The sequence below is a fragment of the Leuciscus leuciscus genome (genome assembly GCF_965113295.1).
Source record: "Leuciscus leuciscus genome assembly, chromosome: 14".
Taxonomy (NCBI): domain Eukaryota; kingdom Metazoa; phylum Chordata; class Actinopteri; order Cypriniformes; family Leuciscidae; genus Leuciscus; species Leuciscus leuciscus.
In genome coordinates this window covers 8,764,191-8,782,459 of record NC_138738.1, presented here as the reverse complement: position 1 = coordinate 8,782,459, position 18,269 = coordinate 8,764,191, and the positions used below count along the sequence as shown (strand labels likewise).

Below are 18,269 nucleotides of genomic sequence, written 5' to 3'. Positions count from 1 at the left end.
TATTTAAGAAAATATATATTAAGATTTTCAACCTTGTAGGTTCTTTTTTCCTGTGTAAAAAATCTCATATTATGTATGCAAACCCATGATATATATATATACACACACACACATCATAACATCAGTAACTCGACAGCTCTAGAACGTGTTTCCTCAGTGTGTGTAATGTCTGCACAGAGGAGACGGGCAGCTGTGAGAAGATTCACCTTTGGAGAAAACTGTTGATTTTATACTCGAAAAATTTAAGTATCATTAATATTACAAATTAATATTACCCCAGAATGAATTGCATTGCTATCCCACCCCAAAACATACAATAATAACGACGATAAATGCTGACCAATACTTACAGTTGTTTTCGATTGCTAAACGACAGTGAGCACAACTGGAGCTACATGTGCAAAACTCTAACTACAGACTGCACTACCAACAGTCACCTGAGCTAAACAGTTCACATCACCTGCAAAACTCATTCCAAGCAACACAACTGTTAACACATGGCTCAAAACAGGCTCAGTGAAGCCAACACTATACACAACCCTCACTGAGATAACACACACTGTCACTCAGAACACACTAAAAGGAAAAACACTAGCATCAAACACCAATACAGAAAATACTAACTTTTCATCTTTACAGTTTGAACAATTTCAGTGACTTCATACAAAGTAATATTTTCTTCAAAGAAAAGAGTGACATTCTTTCACATGATTTATTTAAATTTTTAGAACATAACAATTCTTTAAGGTAAATGAAAATTAGCAGTTTGCTTCAATAGTCTGTAGTAATTTACAGAATTACAGTAATGAGAAAAAAAAGGTAGAAACTAAAAGTACATACTGTAATTCGAACAAATAATTGAGGGGCTAATCCTGCCTCTCTCTAGCATCAGGCCACGGGTTTTCATCAACATCACATCTAATGTTCTCTCTTGCCATGCACCTGGGGAAGAACCTTCTGGAGTGCCTTATCCATCCCTGGCAGTCCTCTGGACTCGTGTCCTCACATCCGGCACGCATCCGCCCTCTCCCTGCCACCCTTCTCCCTCCACCAACCCGTCTTCCTTGTTCCATTTCCAAAATTAGTCTTTCTGAGCTCTACCTATATATATATATATATATATATATATATATATATATGTGTGTGTGTGTGTGTGTGTGTGTGTGTGTGTGTGTGTGTGTGTGTGTTCACTAACAAGTCTAAAACAAGACATCTGCTTAGCCTTTCAGCTGAAATTGCAGTCAGCAGTGTTTGAAAGGCAAAAGGCTGAAATCTATTCTGTTTTGAATGTGTGGTTCACAGTTTTGACAGCAGTGTGTTAGCATTTGAACAAAGTGCTGTAAATCCACAGTGTTGTGCAGGTTGTGGTTAAAGTCATGGGATAAGTGTGTCGAGTTTTGAAAACTGTGTTCAAGCAATGAAAAACGAACTAGAGTTTGGTCCACATGAACTGCTGCTGTGCAGACTGTAGTTAGAGTTTTGCACATGTGACTCCAGTTGTGCTCACTGTCGTTTAGCAATCGAAAAAAACTGTAATGCATAAATTAAATAATTATATTTTATTTACTGACAACAATGAGAAATATTAATAAATGAGTAAAAGAATGAATGAAAGTCACCATCACACAGCAAACAAATGCATATACAAGTCAACACATGAAACAAAGCTTTATTCAAACTACAATCATGTATGTCGGCCACAGGCGCTGAACCACACATACCAACTTACCAATTCACTAAATGAATGTACAGCTGATATAAAAAACTGGATGACTAGCAACTTCCTACTACTAAATTCTGAAAAAACTGAGATTCTAATTACTGGACAAAAAACTTCCTCAAGTAATAATCCAGAATACTGTCTAACACTTGATGGCTGCTCTGTCCAGTCCTCGTCGTCGGTTAGGAACCTGTGTGTGTGTGTGTGTGTGTGTGTGTGTGTGTGTGTGTGTGTGTGTGTGTGTGTGTGTGTGTGTGTGTGTGTGTGTGTGTGTGTGTGTGTGTGTGTGTGTGTGTGTGTGTGTGTGAGTGAGTTAGTGAGTGAGTGAGTGTGTGTTTCAGTGTCTAACACTTGATGGCTGCTCTGTCCAGTCCTCGTCGTCGGTTAGGAACCTGTGTGTGTGTGTGTGTGTGTGTGTGTGTGTGTGTGTGTGTGTGTGTGTGTGTGTGTGTGTGTGTGTGTGTGTGTGTGTGTGTGTGTGTGTGTGTGTGTGTGTGTATACATATGTATATGATATTAAGTATTTTAATCTGAAAAAAATGCAGGTTATCTGCTTTACACACCCAGTGATATTCACACAACAATTAAGCTTAGCTAACAAAAATCTGTTTCAGATACTGTTACCAATCTGCATCCAGCTGAGCAACATGTTCTGCTACACTACCCATAACTCAGTGCTACTCCCCTAACCTTTTAGTCATCACATGTCTGATACTCATCACTATAGATTGGTGTAGTGCAAGCACTTTCCTGCCCCTGCAGTAGACACTTAGATGTGACAGGTGTCCGCCGGCTGACAATAAATCAATTTGGATTTAAGAGAGCACCTACTGAGATGCAGTGGGCCTCATAAAAAGATCCAATTACATTTTGTGCTGGGTGAATCTATGATCTTGTAAGCCTCTCAATTAGATTAGATGGGCCCAAATTAGATTAGTTTGGATTTTCGCTGGTCATTTGCTGTCTTTGAGGGGATCCACTAGAATGCGTTTACCAGTTTAGCAGGTATGAATTTCCTCTGTTAATTCTGATGTGTTGGCTATAATAAATAAACTCAACTAAATGGGTTCAAATTGATAACTAGGAGTATAACTGACAAAAGCTGTCCACACTAGTGATGGCAAAGTAAACTTTAAGGGTATGGGTTGTGGCTTACAGATAATATATATATATATATATATATATATATATATATATATATATATATATATATATATATATAAAATTGCATTTGGTTTGATATTGTATGTAATGCAAATTCAATTTAGCTTTTTAAATTGTCCTTTTTTATGGGCTTTCTTCACTGTATACGAGCTCAAATCTATGGTCACTACTAACCATAATAGCACACTGGCCTGTATTTCCATGACAATGTAGTGCCTGTAAATGTTAGGACACACTACACATAAGCCAGAAGCCACCAATTGTGCTGCTGTCTAAGGTGCTGAAAACACAGCAGGGGCCAAACATTTTACCCAAGTCCTCAGCATTAACATAACACTATTTTGACTGGTTTAACCCTCTGGGGCCTAAGGTGTTTTTGGGGTCCTTGAGATGTTCTGACATGCCCTTACATTTGTGCTTTTTTCAGTTGCTTATAAACATATTAATGGAAAAGGTATAATTACACTCCATTTAGCACAAACAGGGCTACCATAATATGTGAGGTATGGTTTCCCACTCTGAAAAGTGCTACAAACCCCTCTAAACCAGCCAACCAGCTTGGTTTGAACATCCTTGTTTGTTTGACATTTTTTTTAAGGGGACATATGAAGTCATGTTTTATGGCCATTTGATTTAATAATAAAAAATAAAATTATTATCTATTCGAACTTTAACCAATTAAACACAACAATTATGAAAGGGGAACATTATACAGTGATTCAGCACACTACAAATACCCTTAAGACCTCTGAGTAATTCATAGTCACCGATTGGCATATTATTAGTGAGTAGAGTCCGTGGAGTCACTGTCATTGAGGAAGGGGGTGTGTTAACCCGGTCACGATGTGGCGAAGTTGTGGAGGGTTTTCTCGGTTGCCATGGATTTCTAAAAGCTATTGACTGCGTTCAGCCTTTCACTGAATGTATTTGTTAGAGAAACGCACCACTGAAGGAAAAGCATCATCACTCGAGACATTGGTGTAGCGCGCTGACTATCAGCTCGAGCTCTGCGATATTCGCCCACAAACTACAGCGAAAGGTAGGCAATTCTTTGTTTTTTGGAAAGTATAGGTTTTGTTCTCGATATATCATTAGATACGCGTGTTTTAAGACTTTGAAAGCCTCTTATCAGATGTATGAGAGTTATTCTAAAGCGTTTTCTGCTTTTGCGCATCTGACAGGTGAAATCAAAGCCGGTTATTTCAAATTACTATGAGTAGCGTGCTTGTAGACTCCAGCTGTAAGAGGAAACGGCTATTTGCTACGGCTATTGAGGATATTTAGATGATTAAAATATGAATAGAGACGTTTGATACTGTCAACCTTTCAGTTTAGGCATTATAGTCAAAAGTGCATCATATTTCGAGATGGATTTAAGTGGTTACATGCATTGTGATATTGTATTTCTTTTTGCTTATGCCAGATGTATATGAGTAAGCTGTTCGATTTGCAACTTTCTTTCTCTTGGTTTGTAGCATAATAGTGTATCAGTAGCACACTGGTGTGCGGATGCTTACAGTACAGATATGTGGTACTTCCATGGCACTTGTGGTGCTTGAAGCATTTTGTGCTTTTGAAAAGCATGCCCTTGGTAGCCCTTGACATCCTTACCACCAGCATTAGACTTGAAGAGATGCTAATTTTCCTCCACAAGATTGATCTCTTGTGTTTTTTTGGAGTGCTTGGCTTGCTCTTGGGTTCTCATTGAACCCCAGGCTGTACGGTCTTAAAATTTAAAGGTTTCCGTTTGAAGAAAAAAGGGTAGAGCAAGCCAGTGCAGTAGGAGAGTATTTTTAAATTCCACAGCATACTATTCTCTAGTTGTTTAGAACACATCTATGCACTGCAGTGGAGTGTGGTGAGCTTTCGAAACAAGGATTCACTTCCATTTGATGGTGAAATGATTTCCAGGTTAAATACATATGAAACCATATTTAGTATGTTATATTATAAATAATGACCTTACACACAAGTGGATGTCATTTTGATTTGAATGTGACCAAAATTAAAGATGCCGGTAAGTTGTTAACTTTGTAATTAGTTTGTTCATTTTTACCAGTTTGACACATTCTTGCACACCTTTTTTGAACATCTTAGGACATTATTGTGTTGACAGAGTGATTAATAGCCAAGCCAATCATAGTCTCACGTGACATTTCACTTGTATCTTTAAACTATAACTAGTGCTGACACTGTATACAGTGTTAATTCATTAAAAAAAATATGTTCACATTTATTGATCCCATATTTACTAATATTTTGTTTTATATTTGTTGTCAATTATTTTCTCATCTGATTATTTTTGAGAAGGCACTGTCACCTTTGAGAAATCAACCCTAAAATACTGGTATTTTCAAGAACCTAGGAACTACGGTGATCGAAATAACCTAAACCTGATATAACACCATTGAGGAACCTTGAATTTTGAAGTTTAGTTGTACAAAACCCTTTTACATAAGATGTAATCTCTGTGAACTCTTTAAGCAGGCTCTTTAATGTAAAACATATTGAATGCAGCTCTCACAGTCGAATTTTGATGTGATTATCAAGCCTTGCCGTCTATTATGAAAATCTGATTCTTTCTAAATCTGTGTCATGACAGCAAGATAAGTTACTCTACTGTAAGGAAAACAATTAAAGTCGCATTAGAGACAGAAGGCAGCCTCGTGTGCTTTGAGACTTCACGAGTGAATTCAGTACCATGAATTAGGACAATGATTGGTTTCATCTCCGGTCCACAGTAAAGAGTGTGGAAAAGCCAGATAAGAAATGAGTTGGATGTTCCTCCACTGAGACAGTGGGTGTGATTTGCTTCTAATGAGCAGTGGCAGAGGAGTGAACATTGTGCTCATCTGAGCTTGTGAGAACACTGTAGTTAGCTGGTTTTCTATTAGATGTTTTTTAAATCCCACTACCAGAAACAAAAGGGCTCATTTGTTTCATATTCAAATCTTGTTTATGTACGATATCCAGTAGGGCTAGCTATCATCATCATTATTATGCAACAGTTAATCTGATAAGTTTGGGTGGGTCACACATTTGTGTGTTTGTTTCCTGGGCAATTTAACTGCGAGCTTATAAATCATTAGGCCTACACATTGTTTGAAAGCCTCATGATACATTTTGGTTGCACTTTATTTTGCAGTACATGCACTTTCTATGTACCCATGGAAATACTGAATAATGCAAGGCAACAACATGGGTTAAAGGTGAACTAAGTAACTTTTTTACCTTAAAGGTATAGCGGAGGATTTTCTTTTTCCGGGTGGGTAGCCTATACTATTGGTCCACCTAAGTGTCAATCATTCTGGTGATATGTTTACGTAAGGCCGTCGTATGTGCTCGTGCACACGCTCAAAACACAGGTTGGGCTTCCCACTGATGCCTCAGTCGCGAAGTTTCTACTTGACAGGTAAAGTTTGGCATGCTATTTGGAGAAATCCATTTAAAATCACTGCTAGTAAAAGTTAATGTAAGCTATAATTAGCGATGCTAGCCGTCTCTCGTGCACACGTTTAATAGGCGTTCCCTCTCGGGAGCAGGTAGAGTGTTGCGCATGTGCATTTTTTCAAAAAGTTGGGAGGGCAGTTCTTTTCTAAAATTCGGGAAAATCCTCCGCTATACCTTTAACCGAACAGCTTCGAAGTCATTGGAATAGTTATATGACTTTTTTCGGGTAGAATGGTGGTCGTCTCGCACCCCCCAAGCGCCTTTGAGCGGAAAAAAACCCCCTTGCAACTTTGAGCCGCAGCGTCAGGAAGTATCGCGTGATATCAGGTCTCGCGATGTAACGAACTGCTTTACGGCAGAAAAAAATCTGCTAAAATTCTGTCATTATTGCGCTCCCTCACGCTGTTCGAACCCGAATGAAGAAGACGTTTTAAAGAATGTCCCATCTGCTTTGATGTCGTTGATCTACTAGCCTCTGGTATCTGAGAGTCACCAACGAGTTTTTCGACAGTGTTGTCAAATATCTATTCCGAAGCTGTAGGGGGAGCTCTATAGAGAAACCTGCGAGCAAAAAGTGAGAATACAGCAAAGAAATTCCCGAAACTGCAAAGCGCTGCTTTAAGGTTGTGTTTAGGGGTACAGTAGGTTCAGGGTTTGTACCTAGTTATTACCCAATTAGTGACATTACTACAATAAGTACATAGTTGTCACGGTTTGTAGTAGGAACGGACACAAAGACGATGATGAAGGATCAGAAGTATTTTAAAATAACTCTCAGGTAAACAGGAACAGGATATTTTCTACAAAGCGTTAAATGAGGCAAGACAAACTGAACAGAAACAGAGAGAACTTAATACTAGTGATAACGGGTGAACACAGCTGAACTTAGTGGCAAATCAATAAATAACCATGACAATAAACTAAGGGAAATGGTGCCAACTGAAATCAAAGTCCAAACGGTGTATTTGTGTGAGAATAGCAGTGGTGGACAGTAACGAAGTAAATGTAATTCGTTACTGTACTTAAGTAGCTTTTTTGCGTATCTGTACTTTACTGAAGTATTTAAATTTGGGAAGACTTTTACTTTAACTCCACTACATTTCATAGTCAAATATCTTACTTTTTACTCTACTACATTTTCAAAATCAGTCGTTACTTTTTATTTATGAGTGGATAAAAACTTAACTGGTCAAACGAGCCACCTCACAGTAGCCTACAACGTGCGCGCTTTGTTTTGAACTTGCCTTGGCGGTATCTACTAAGCGCAAACCAGAGCCGTTAAATATGAGAGTTGCGACCATAGACAGTATATAAAAGGTTGCGACACACACGGCTTGTTCGACTTGAACCGGCGCTGCACAGACCGATCAGTTTATGACATCAAAGTATAGAGCGAAATCGCGAGAGCGATTGAAAAGCATACAGAGCCGTCTACTCTCTAATCGCTCTTGCGGTATTTTAATGTCATTCACCGATTGGTCTGTGCAGTGTGCCGTTTCAAGTCGAACAAGCCTACTGTGATCTCGCCGCCGCGCGGTCACGTGATTCGTGTAGCTCTCAATAGTTCCAAACAATTTGTGTTGCCAATAATTTTAAGCGGGGCAGAGAGCAGCAGCTATTATTGCAGCAATTATCGGTAAATACTGACGCATAATGAACATTGCTTATTACCTTGACACTAAAATTACTTGCATATAATAGCATTTTTTTTTTCTGAGGAGTAGCAGAAACTGCATTAATACTTTTTGGTGTTTAATTTTGTAGGGAAATTGGCTGCTCCCATAATGTAGTGTGTATATATATATACAATGGCATTGTGCAGGTTTATGTGAATGTATCATAACATTAGGATGTTTATATAATTATGTATATAATTATGACCATAGACGCTTGTGAAAAATATGTACAGTAAATACTGTAAATGTATTATACCTTATGGGATCAGTCCCCTTCCGTCCAAAATTAAACACACAAAAAATGTATTCAATTCAAATATATATATATATATATATATATATATATAGACTAATTAATGTCATTTTATTAATAGATTGATGTGCCAAGAGTGACAGTCTTCACGTAGACTGAGTTAAGCAAGAGTCTTGTGACAAAAATTATAATAGGACATTATAGCAATAAAAAAATCATAGTACTTGGATACTTAAGTACATTTGAAGGCAAATACTTTTGTACTTTTACTCAAGTGAATGTTTAATGGCAGCACTTCTACTTTTACTTGAGTAATATTTTACCTTGAGTATCTTTACTTTAACTCAAGTACATGGTATGTGTACTTCGTCCACCACTGGAGAATAGTATGTTCCTGCAAAACAGTACTGTAATATAATGAGCTACCTACATTTCAATGAACTTTTTAGTAACACAGTTAAATGTTTCAGAGCTCATAAGAAGTTCTAATTGACATTGTCAACCTCTTAAAATTATGGATTTTAGATGTTTCTTTTTGAGTTTGATGAACAAGAACTAAAATACCCATTTTTGTCAAATTTGAATGGAAATGGATTAATGATCAACTGTTGTTCATGTTTACGTTTGTGTGACTTTCTTATCTGAGTTCAAATTAGGACTCCTTCATGGCATAAAGGCTATTTATTTGGCAAATTTGGCAAATTGAGGCCACTGTGAGGAAAACTGGGGCAAATTCCTCACACCATCAACCCAGAAATAGAACATTGCAAGTGGACAATGCAACACGGCACCATTACAATAGAGGTATTCTGTGCCTATCAGATTCCTGCCACGCAATAAAATGATTTTTTTTTTATGTGAGGATCAAATACTGCTGCTTGTTGAAGAGAGGTGTGCTGTTTATAAGCATTCAGATTTATGAGTTTAACTGGAGGGTGATTAAATGTGAAAGAGGACCTGAGGCAAATCTAAAGGCACCAGAATAATATAAGGACATATAACACCTTAGCAACCACCCACAACAGCCTAGTTTTGTGTCAGCGGGTTTTGCGGTCAAGCACCAAATATCTGGTTCTTTATACTCTTTGAAGACCACTTTAAACTGATGTGTGATAAGACCTTTTTCTTATTCATGATATACTTTTATTTTATTCAAAGGTTGCAAAAACAATTCAGATTTCATTTTGTGTGGGAGATAACCTCTGTGGCCGAGCACAGCGCTAACTGATTTTCACTGTGGATTCGAACCATCACTGACAGAGATGAAACCTACAGTGAGGCCTCTCATCTCCATGTGTGATGCCATATTCACTCAGACATACAAATTCAATTGAGGAACACCTGCGCCCTAAGCTAAAAAAATGTGCTGCATCTCGCTTTTCATTTTCATGCGAGCTTAATGCAAGCGGCAAAGTTTTCTAAAGCAGAACGACACTAAATAAATAAATAAATGAATGAGGGTGGCACGTCTGAAAAGAAGCACAGATATGATGTGAATTCGTGAGAAAGGGAATTTAAGAAGGAGGAAAAGTTATTCAGACTGAGCTTTCTGGTTTGCAAATGCAACATTACTGGAAATGTCACAGAGTTGACATTTGCTAACGTTGCAAACTCTTTTGGTTTTGTAACAAACAGTATCAGTTCTAAACCATTTTTTCTCAAGGATTAAGTTTCAAAGGGTCAATTGTTTAATCCAAAAATTAACATTCTGTCATTACTTACCCTCATGTTGCTCCAAACCTGGATGACTTACTTTCTTCTGTAAAACACAAAAGAAGAAATTACAGAATGTTCACATTGCTCTTTTCCATACTTAAAGCTGCAGTCCGTAGCTTTTTGGGGTTAAAAATGATCCAAAATAAAATTTTGAGCAAGTACATAACCAGCCAGTGTTCAACTCTATCTGCTTGCCTTTGCTCTATTCAAAATGGCTTGTAATAATGTTTTTAACTCAAGTGGTACTGGTGGATTTCCGCGGGAAATTCGAGCATGTCTTTGCATCATTACGTCACATCTGTCCACATAAAGGTGTCCCAGCTAGTAGGCTATATTGCGTGTGAGGATGTTGGAGGTGGAGATTTATAGCCTTTTCTCACAGCACTTGATATAATTAAACTTATCAATTCGATGGCGGATCCAGAAAGAAAAAAAGACACTGCAAACCGGGCCCATTCGAAAACAAGGATAAATATCGGAAGGGCATTAAATGTAGTCACGCAATGCTGTTGTTGTTAACATTAACAATTTGAGAACAAAGTATAATTTGCACGGTTTTACGTGATATGATAAGCGATCGTTAGAACTAATCGGCGTGATTTACTGCAATGCTTTTTTCCCCTTAGTTGGGCAGAACAAAATTGGATGATACTTACTTGTTCAGGCGACATTTTCCGTTGAAAATTCTTATGTTGGTCATACTTCCAAAAAGTAGAATCTGTGATTGCGAATGACAGTATCCATTCTCCTCAAAACATTGGATTCATCCGCACTGTGCCAAGCCGAGGCACAACGCACGTAAAGTTGATAATTCCGCGAATAACTGCAATTGCAGATTTCGAACAGAGATGGCGACAAAGAGGAAAAACTGCGGACTGCAGCTTTAAAGTGGGCATATAGTTGACTCTATTTGTTGTCATTGCCTTGAAATCAGCTGCAATGCATCTTCTTGACACACAAAGTTTGAATATGTGTATTCATGAATGAGATTTAAGAGAAGTAAAGCTTTATTTATACAGTGCTTTTTAAAACCATGTTTACAAAGTGATTTACAGCAGTCATACAATAATATAAACAGTAAAAACAAAATTAGACCATTAATAATTTTATACAATTATTAAAAATATATAATATATGCTTTTTTTTTTATGATTGACAGCCCGTGAACACTGCTTTTATTGTGCTTTAAAATCACAGAGAGCAAAAAAAAAAAGTTAAAAAAAATTGTGAACTATCCGTTTAATAATTGTAACACCTTGGACCTATGCTATAATTAAGCCCTTTAATAAATGTAGCACATTCTAGTACATGATGTTACGAAATAAGCTTCTGTTGTCAATGATGCAAACATTGCTCACAGACACAGTGAGACTTGAAGCCACTTGTAGTGAGGCTAGGAGCCACTATCTCTGAGATCCACTTATATTATTTTTTATTAAACTATTTTCTCTGAAGGAAAGGGCAGCGCCTGTGTGTTTGTGTGTAGCCTGTGTATTCTGTGGTTTTGAATGTGGGTGTGAATGAGATCAATTCTGTCTGTTGAGCATTGGGGGAGGGGAGTATCGGCTAGCCGTAGTAAAGATGCAGTGATTATTGTGATGGAGGATCTCCCCATACCTTATTTAACAGGCTGGTTGTCATTGGAGTTGCTCAGTCACCGTCATCACTTGCACCAAAAGGAGAATTCATATAATGAGGTAATACTGAAGGACAAACCTGAGGAGGTCAATCTTATCAGACATGTTCAGGGTTCCCTTTATCCATCCTTTCCCAAGAGGCAAACAGACTGCATCAAAAACACCAGGACGGTACATTTTGCAAATGCCTAAGGCAGTAGGAAAGCACAGTTTCTGATTCATCTAGCATTAGATGTTGTTTGATCATTCAATGTGTCTTTTTTGGATCCTGAAGCACTGGATCGTTAGTTAATAATCTTTTATCATTCAGAGAAAGTACCCTTTGGCTGTTTGTGTATTTGTGGTAATATAATCTCTGGCATGCACAGACTGTATTTCAGAGAGGTATAGAAGCACTGTTCCTTTTTAGTTTGGAGTCAATGTGAAATTAAAATAGATGCTGTTTCATGGTTGATCATTTTATTCAAGTTAAAAAAAATACTTTCATTTTTCACATTAATGGCAGGCAAATATTTATTTATTTACTTACTCTGTCTGTCTGTCTGTCTGTCTGTCTGTCTATCTATCTATCTATCTATCTATCTATCTATCTATCTATCTATCTATCTATCTATCTATCTATCTGTCTGTCTGTCTGTCCGTCCGTCCGTCCGTCCATCCATCCATCCATCCATCCATCCATCCATCCATCCATCCATCCATCCATCCATCCATCCATTCATCACCAGTATCCACACAATTCTCGATAAATTCTCCCTGAATATATATTTTTCTCTTAAGATCCTATTTCATTCAAACATTTTACTTTATATCAGACTTTTATATCTCACAGTGCGCCTTTATATCTCATAATGCAACTTTATTTATTGTAATTGCAATAATTTCTATCTCCCAGTGACTTTTTAGCCCATTGTGTAATTTTAAATCTGACAACATGACTTTCTTATTGTAAACTTTTTATTTATTTATTATATTTTACTCTGAGGCAGAAACTGACCATACCTGGCAACAGTATAAAAAACATCCAATTTGCCCAGGGTGACAAAACCTTGATGGTAACTTCTTACTGTAATAACGTCATACCTTTGCATTATTATTCATGTGTAACATAATAAAATTAGCTTATATATAGGAAGTTAAGATATCAGCATCTTTTTAGTATAACATCACAGGCTTTGAGGCAAAATAACGCCAGCAGCAACATTCCCTGCAGGTTGCCCATCCCCCAGCATGCCTGTGGTCATAGTCTGATTAATGGTCCTATCTCTTTACACAAATCTCCACTTCCATCGTTGCACTTTAAATCTTATTCATGAGAATGGACGTATCAGTGAAACTACAGGAGATACGCTTTTGAACTTTTCAAGACGTATGTCGTACTGCACTGCAGGGTGCCGCATTAAAAAATCATGCTCGTATATGTCCCATAACATGGTGTGAAATATAGCATGCTCATGATATCTATGATATAATGTTTCCTGTGATAGAGATATGAAATACGAAGCATGTGACACTGATGGAATTTATACGAGCCATTATTCAAATCAGCAAGAACCAAACTGTGAAGGCAGTGGATCAAGATTGTATAAATAAAGACCAAAAAAATAAAACAATAATAATGATGAATGGGCTTTGACTGCTTATGGAATAGCGACATCTTTGTCCCTGGGGTTCTAATAAAGGAGGTTGTGTTTCAGGGTATGGGCAAGCTTGGAAAGGCACCGCAAATATGGAGTGGAGGGAAAGAAAGGATGCTAGAAAGAATGGATGAAGGAGGATAGATGTGACAGCCATGGGGACCTAAAAGTTCATGGCAGTGAAAAGGCTCATTGTGTCCAGGGACGTGATATGAAACATGTAGTGGTTTGCTTTTGCGCCAGTCTGTCCCTCTGGCTATGTAAACAAGGATGTACCAGTCACAGGACCTGCAAGAAGAAACATTTAGCTGTTGCGTTAACAAGGTCCTTTATTAATTTTAACAGGATTGTTCGGCCAAATATGAACTTTCTGTCAAGTCCTTCCAAACCTGTATAATTTTTTTCTTCTGTGGAACTCAAATGGAGATGTACTACTGTAGCACTACTAATTATTTGAGCATTCAACATAACTTCACCTTGAACTATGTATTTATGGGAGCTAAACTAAATGACATCGCCATGCATGTCAGGTTTCATTCAGTTTCATTAAAAATAATAATAATGTCACTTGTTATAGTTTGTTGTAAGTATTTGTATTGCCCCATATACATTTTCGGTAACACTTTACTTGAAGCCTTTATATAATGCATTATAAAAGTATTTTTCAATGCACTACTTATGCCTCGTAATGCACCCTATAATGTATTGTACTGATTGCATTAATCTCATAATTGTGACCACAGTTAAAATAAATTATAATATAAATCTATTCACTGTTACACCTTCGGAAAGTGTAATACATTAAAACACATGACAAACAACCAATTTCAGAAGTAACAAGGAATCTGGAAGGAATCTATTTAAACGTGCATAATGAATACCATTATAACACATTATACAAGCTTCAAGTAAAGGTTTTTGCTTAATACTTACATTTTTGCATTTGGGAGACGTTTTTATCCAAAGCGTCTTTTATTGCATCCAAGGTACACATTTGATCAGTTCTTGCTTTACCAGGGAATTGAACCCTTGAAGTTGTTGGTGCCATGCTCTACTGATTTGATTTCGCCCTGCAGCTCATTCTGGAAACCTGTAAATTTTTCTATCCTGCTTCCGTAACAAATCTGCAGGGACCAATCACAAACTGGCTTATCCACCTGGCGCACTATTGGTGGGTTTAACACAATGACGATAGATAAGCAAAGTACGTCACCCGGATCGTTTGTCTGATTGGTTGAAGACTATCCAATTGCGTACAGAGTAATTTGAGCTATGCCCATTGATCACGCCTCTGGTGATAGACTAGTATTTCAGTGGAAATGTAGTTCATTAGTTACATGTGGGAAAATAAAAACAAACAACTTATTTTAAGAAAGACCTTATGAATGGCTGGTGCAAAATGTACAAAAAAGCACCGTAAAAGCAGTTAATACAACTCAGAATCTATATTATTTTCTAAAGCCAAATGATAGCTTTTAAGTACTGTAAATAAAAAGGCAATTATTGACTGAATCTTGTTTATTATTTACTATAACTGCTCATGCTGCTCTTTTCATATTCTGTTTTACTCCTTTTGTATCCTACTGAAAAAAGAAAGTCATACAGGTTTGGAACGACATCAGGGTGAGTAAATAATGACCAAATTTTCATATTTTTAACAAATGATCCCTTTAGCATGAGTTCTAACATAAACAGAAGAGTCAAAACGTTAAATAATTTAAGCAAGTTCTTGTTGGTCATTAACTTGTTTTATTGTCTGAGTTCAACCTTCATGCCAAAGCTAAGGACTTCAGCTTGTCTTGCATCACATTGTAAATCAGTCCTAATGGGTATGAACTCCATATGTGCGCACATAAACAAAAACAAAACCAGCAGGTGCAGTCCCCATGTGAATGAGGCCATTTCTGCCTTCTCTAATGCCCACTTCCATTTGTTTAGCATGCATTCGCTGCGGTCTTAACAGCCTTTCTATACAGTATATCCAACACGGAAACCATGTCTATCAGAATGACAGAGTGTGAGACCCATATATAACAGCCCCATTGGGACCTATTTCATTGTAGATACTATAAGGATACATGCAAGTGGGAGAAAAAAAAAAACACTACACATACTGCTAATATATGTGCATGTCCTGCATAGAGAGAAGATGTTTACCGGCTGAGAGCGGTAAAACACCATTAGCCGGGCATCAGAGGGTTGATGAGCATTGATTAGAGAAGAAGCATAGAGGGCATAATAAATGGCTCGCAAAATGAACTTCACTCTCTGTCAGTCTCTCTATGTGCACTTAAACCTTTAAGACACAGTTGCAAAGAAAATCATCTTAAGTAATTACATTTAGCCTTTTATACTTGAAGTGTTGCACAAATCTCAACATATGGCCAAAGTTTGTGCGGAAATGTAATTGGATTTAACCCAACACAAATCGAATTAGCTGGTTCAATTATCTAAATAATTAAGTTTGAGACTCATTGTAGATGTGAAAAGAACTTGCATCAGTCTTCAAAACAATGTGTAACTAACTTCTGCTTCCTTATACATTTAAATTTGAAATACAATTCTGCATCCTGTTTTCTACCTCAATTCAAATTAATTTAATCATTTAGGAACTTAAAAGGTATTCTTAATGTGATCGATTTCTCTGGACATTTACTGTGTTACTCCTGGTTTGCGGAAGAATAAGGCCATATTTGTGTCTGTCCTTGGCACTGTGTGCACCTAATCATGCTTAGGGCCAGAAGCACAGCGATATTCAAGATCTCAATGTTCACATCCTGCAGGAAAAGCAACTGTTGTACCAGAACGCTGCCAAACCTATAATTCAACACTTCAAAATCCATGTCCCTTCATGACCCCGCTGAGAGCCCATAGCCCTGTGACCTCATTACATTTTCTTCTGCAGGTCCCCGGGAAATCTGTTCAATTCAAGCCAGACTCTAATTTGTTCAATTTATCTTTGTATTTAGAGAGAATACAGATGTGCTGTTAGTTCCCATAAGGGTGATTGGTCTCTAATTTGGGAAGTGTTGGGAAATGAGGAAACTAGGAAACAGGATTCTTGGATAACAAGCTTTTGCATTTGTTATGATGAGGCAAGGACGAAGCAGAGAGAGAATCCATACGCAAAACTAATTTAATGAAACAAACAGAAACTCCAGGGAAAACAAAGGAACACAGAACTCAGGACAGGAACATGGAAACAGCTACAACGACCGACAAACCACAACTGAAACACAGAGGTATAAATACACAGACAGACAAGCTAAACAAGATAACAAGGGGGCGTGGTTAATCAAAGACACCTGGGAAGACTAATCAACATAACAGGAGACAGCTAAACATAAAAAGACAGGGGAACACATGACAGACAAGAACAAGACAAAACCCACACCGTGACATAGCCCCCCCTCTATGGGCGGCTCCCGACGCCCTAACAAAACAAAAAACAATAGTTCAGGAGGGTGGTGGAGCGGAGGCGGACCTGGGGGCGGGATGGAGGGCCAGACCCGTGGAGCGGATAACGACCTGGAGACTGCGGCAAGACGGGAGGCCAGGGCGGATCAGGCTGTGCAGGCGACCAGGGCGGATCAGGCGACCAGGGCGGATCAGGCTGTGCAGGCGACCAGGGCGGATCAGGCTGTGCAGGCGACCAGGGCGGAGACGAACCTTCGGGCGGCCAGGGCGGAGACGAACCTTCGGGCGGCCAGGGCGGAGACGAACCTTCGGGCGGCCAGGGCGGAGACGAACCTTCGGGCGGCCAGGGCGGAGACGAACCTTCGGGCGGCCAGGGCGGAGACGAACCTTCGGGCGGCCAGGGCGGAGACGACCCTTCGGGCGGCCAGGGCGGAGACGACGGTTCAGGAACAGGCTCAGAGGATGCGGCGGCCATCTTGTCCAAAGACACAGGCGTGGAGTCGGCCATCTCGTCCGAAGACACAGGCGTGGAGTCGGCCATCTCGTCCGAAGACACAGGCGTGGAGTCAGCCATCTCGTCCGAAGACACAGGCGTGGAAGACGTGGTGTACACAGTCTCTGGCTGGGCAAGACTGACGTGAAGCTTTGGCTCTGGCTCGGCAGGTCTGACGTGAAGCTCTGGCTCGGCAGGTCTGACGTGAAGCTCTGGCTCGGCAGGACTGACGTGAAGCTCTGGCTCGGCAGGACTGACGTGAAGCTCTGGCTCGGCAGGACTGACGTGAAGCTCTGGCTCGGCAGGACTGACGTGAAGCTCTGGCTCGGCAGGACTGACGTGAAGCTCTGGCTCGGCAGGACTGACGTGAAGCTCTGGCTCGGCAGGACTGACGTGAAGCTCTGGCTCTGGCTCGACATCAGCGCGCTCTGAGCTTGACGGGACCAGCGGCGGCGAGGGCTTTGAGCTGGGCAGGACCAGCGGCGAAGAGGGCTCTGAGCTGGACAGAACCAGTGGCATAGAGGGCTCTGAGCTGGGCAGGACCAGCAGCGACGAGGGCTCTGAACTGGACGGAACCAGCGATGAAGAGGGCTCTGTGCTGGACAGGACCAGCAGAGAAGGAGACTCTGGGCTGGCATGAAGTGCAGGCTCGGCTGGCCTGGCCTGAAGCTCTGGATCAGCAGAAGCGACGTGAACAGTCTCTGGATCAGCAGAAGTGACGTGAACAGTCTCTGGATCAGCAGAAGTGACGTGAACAGTCTCTGGATCAGCAGGGCCGATGAGAGGAGGGAGATCGGAGAAGTCATCAATCTCTGGATCAGCAGAAGTGACGTGGACAGTCTCTGGATCAGCAGGGCCGATGAGAGGAGGGAGATCGGAGAAGTCATCATCCCTGGTAGTAAGCTCGGTTGTACAGATGACTTCTTTAGCAGGAACAGGACTGGCGAGAAGTGCAGGCTCGGCAGGGCTGACGTGGAGCACAGGCTCGGCAGGGCTGGCTTGAAGCTCTGGATCGGCAGAAGCGACGTGAAGAGACTCAAACTTTGCAGGCATGACGTGAAGAGACTCAAGCTTTGCAGGCATGACGCGAAGAGACTCAGGCTTTG

General features: G+C 39.7%; 1 protein-coding gene across 1 annotated transcript in view; it reads left to right on the top strand.

Annotated features, from left to right (window-relative positions):
* Positions 1–3,704: 3,704 nt before the first annotated feature.
* Positions 3,705–18,269, top strand: part of chl1b (cell adhesion molecule L1-like b) — a 92,046-nt gene continuing 77,481 nt past the window's right edge. Inside the window, exon 1 of the mRNA XM_082190157.1 lies at positions 3,705–3,923. The gene's annotated coding sequence lies outside the window, so the exon portion shown is untranslated. The remainder of the gene's footprint in view (positions 3,924–18,269) is intronic.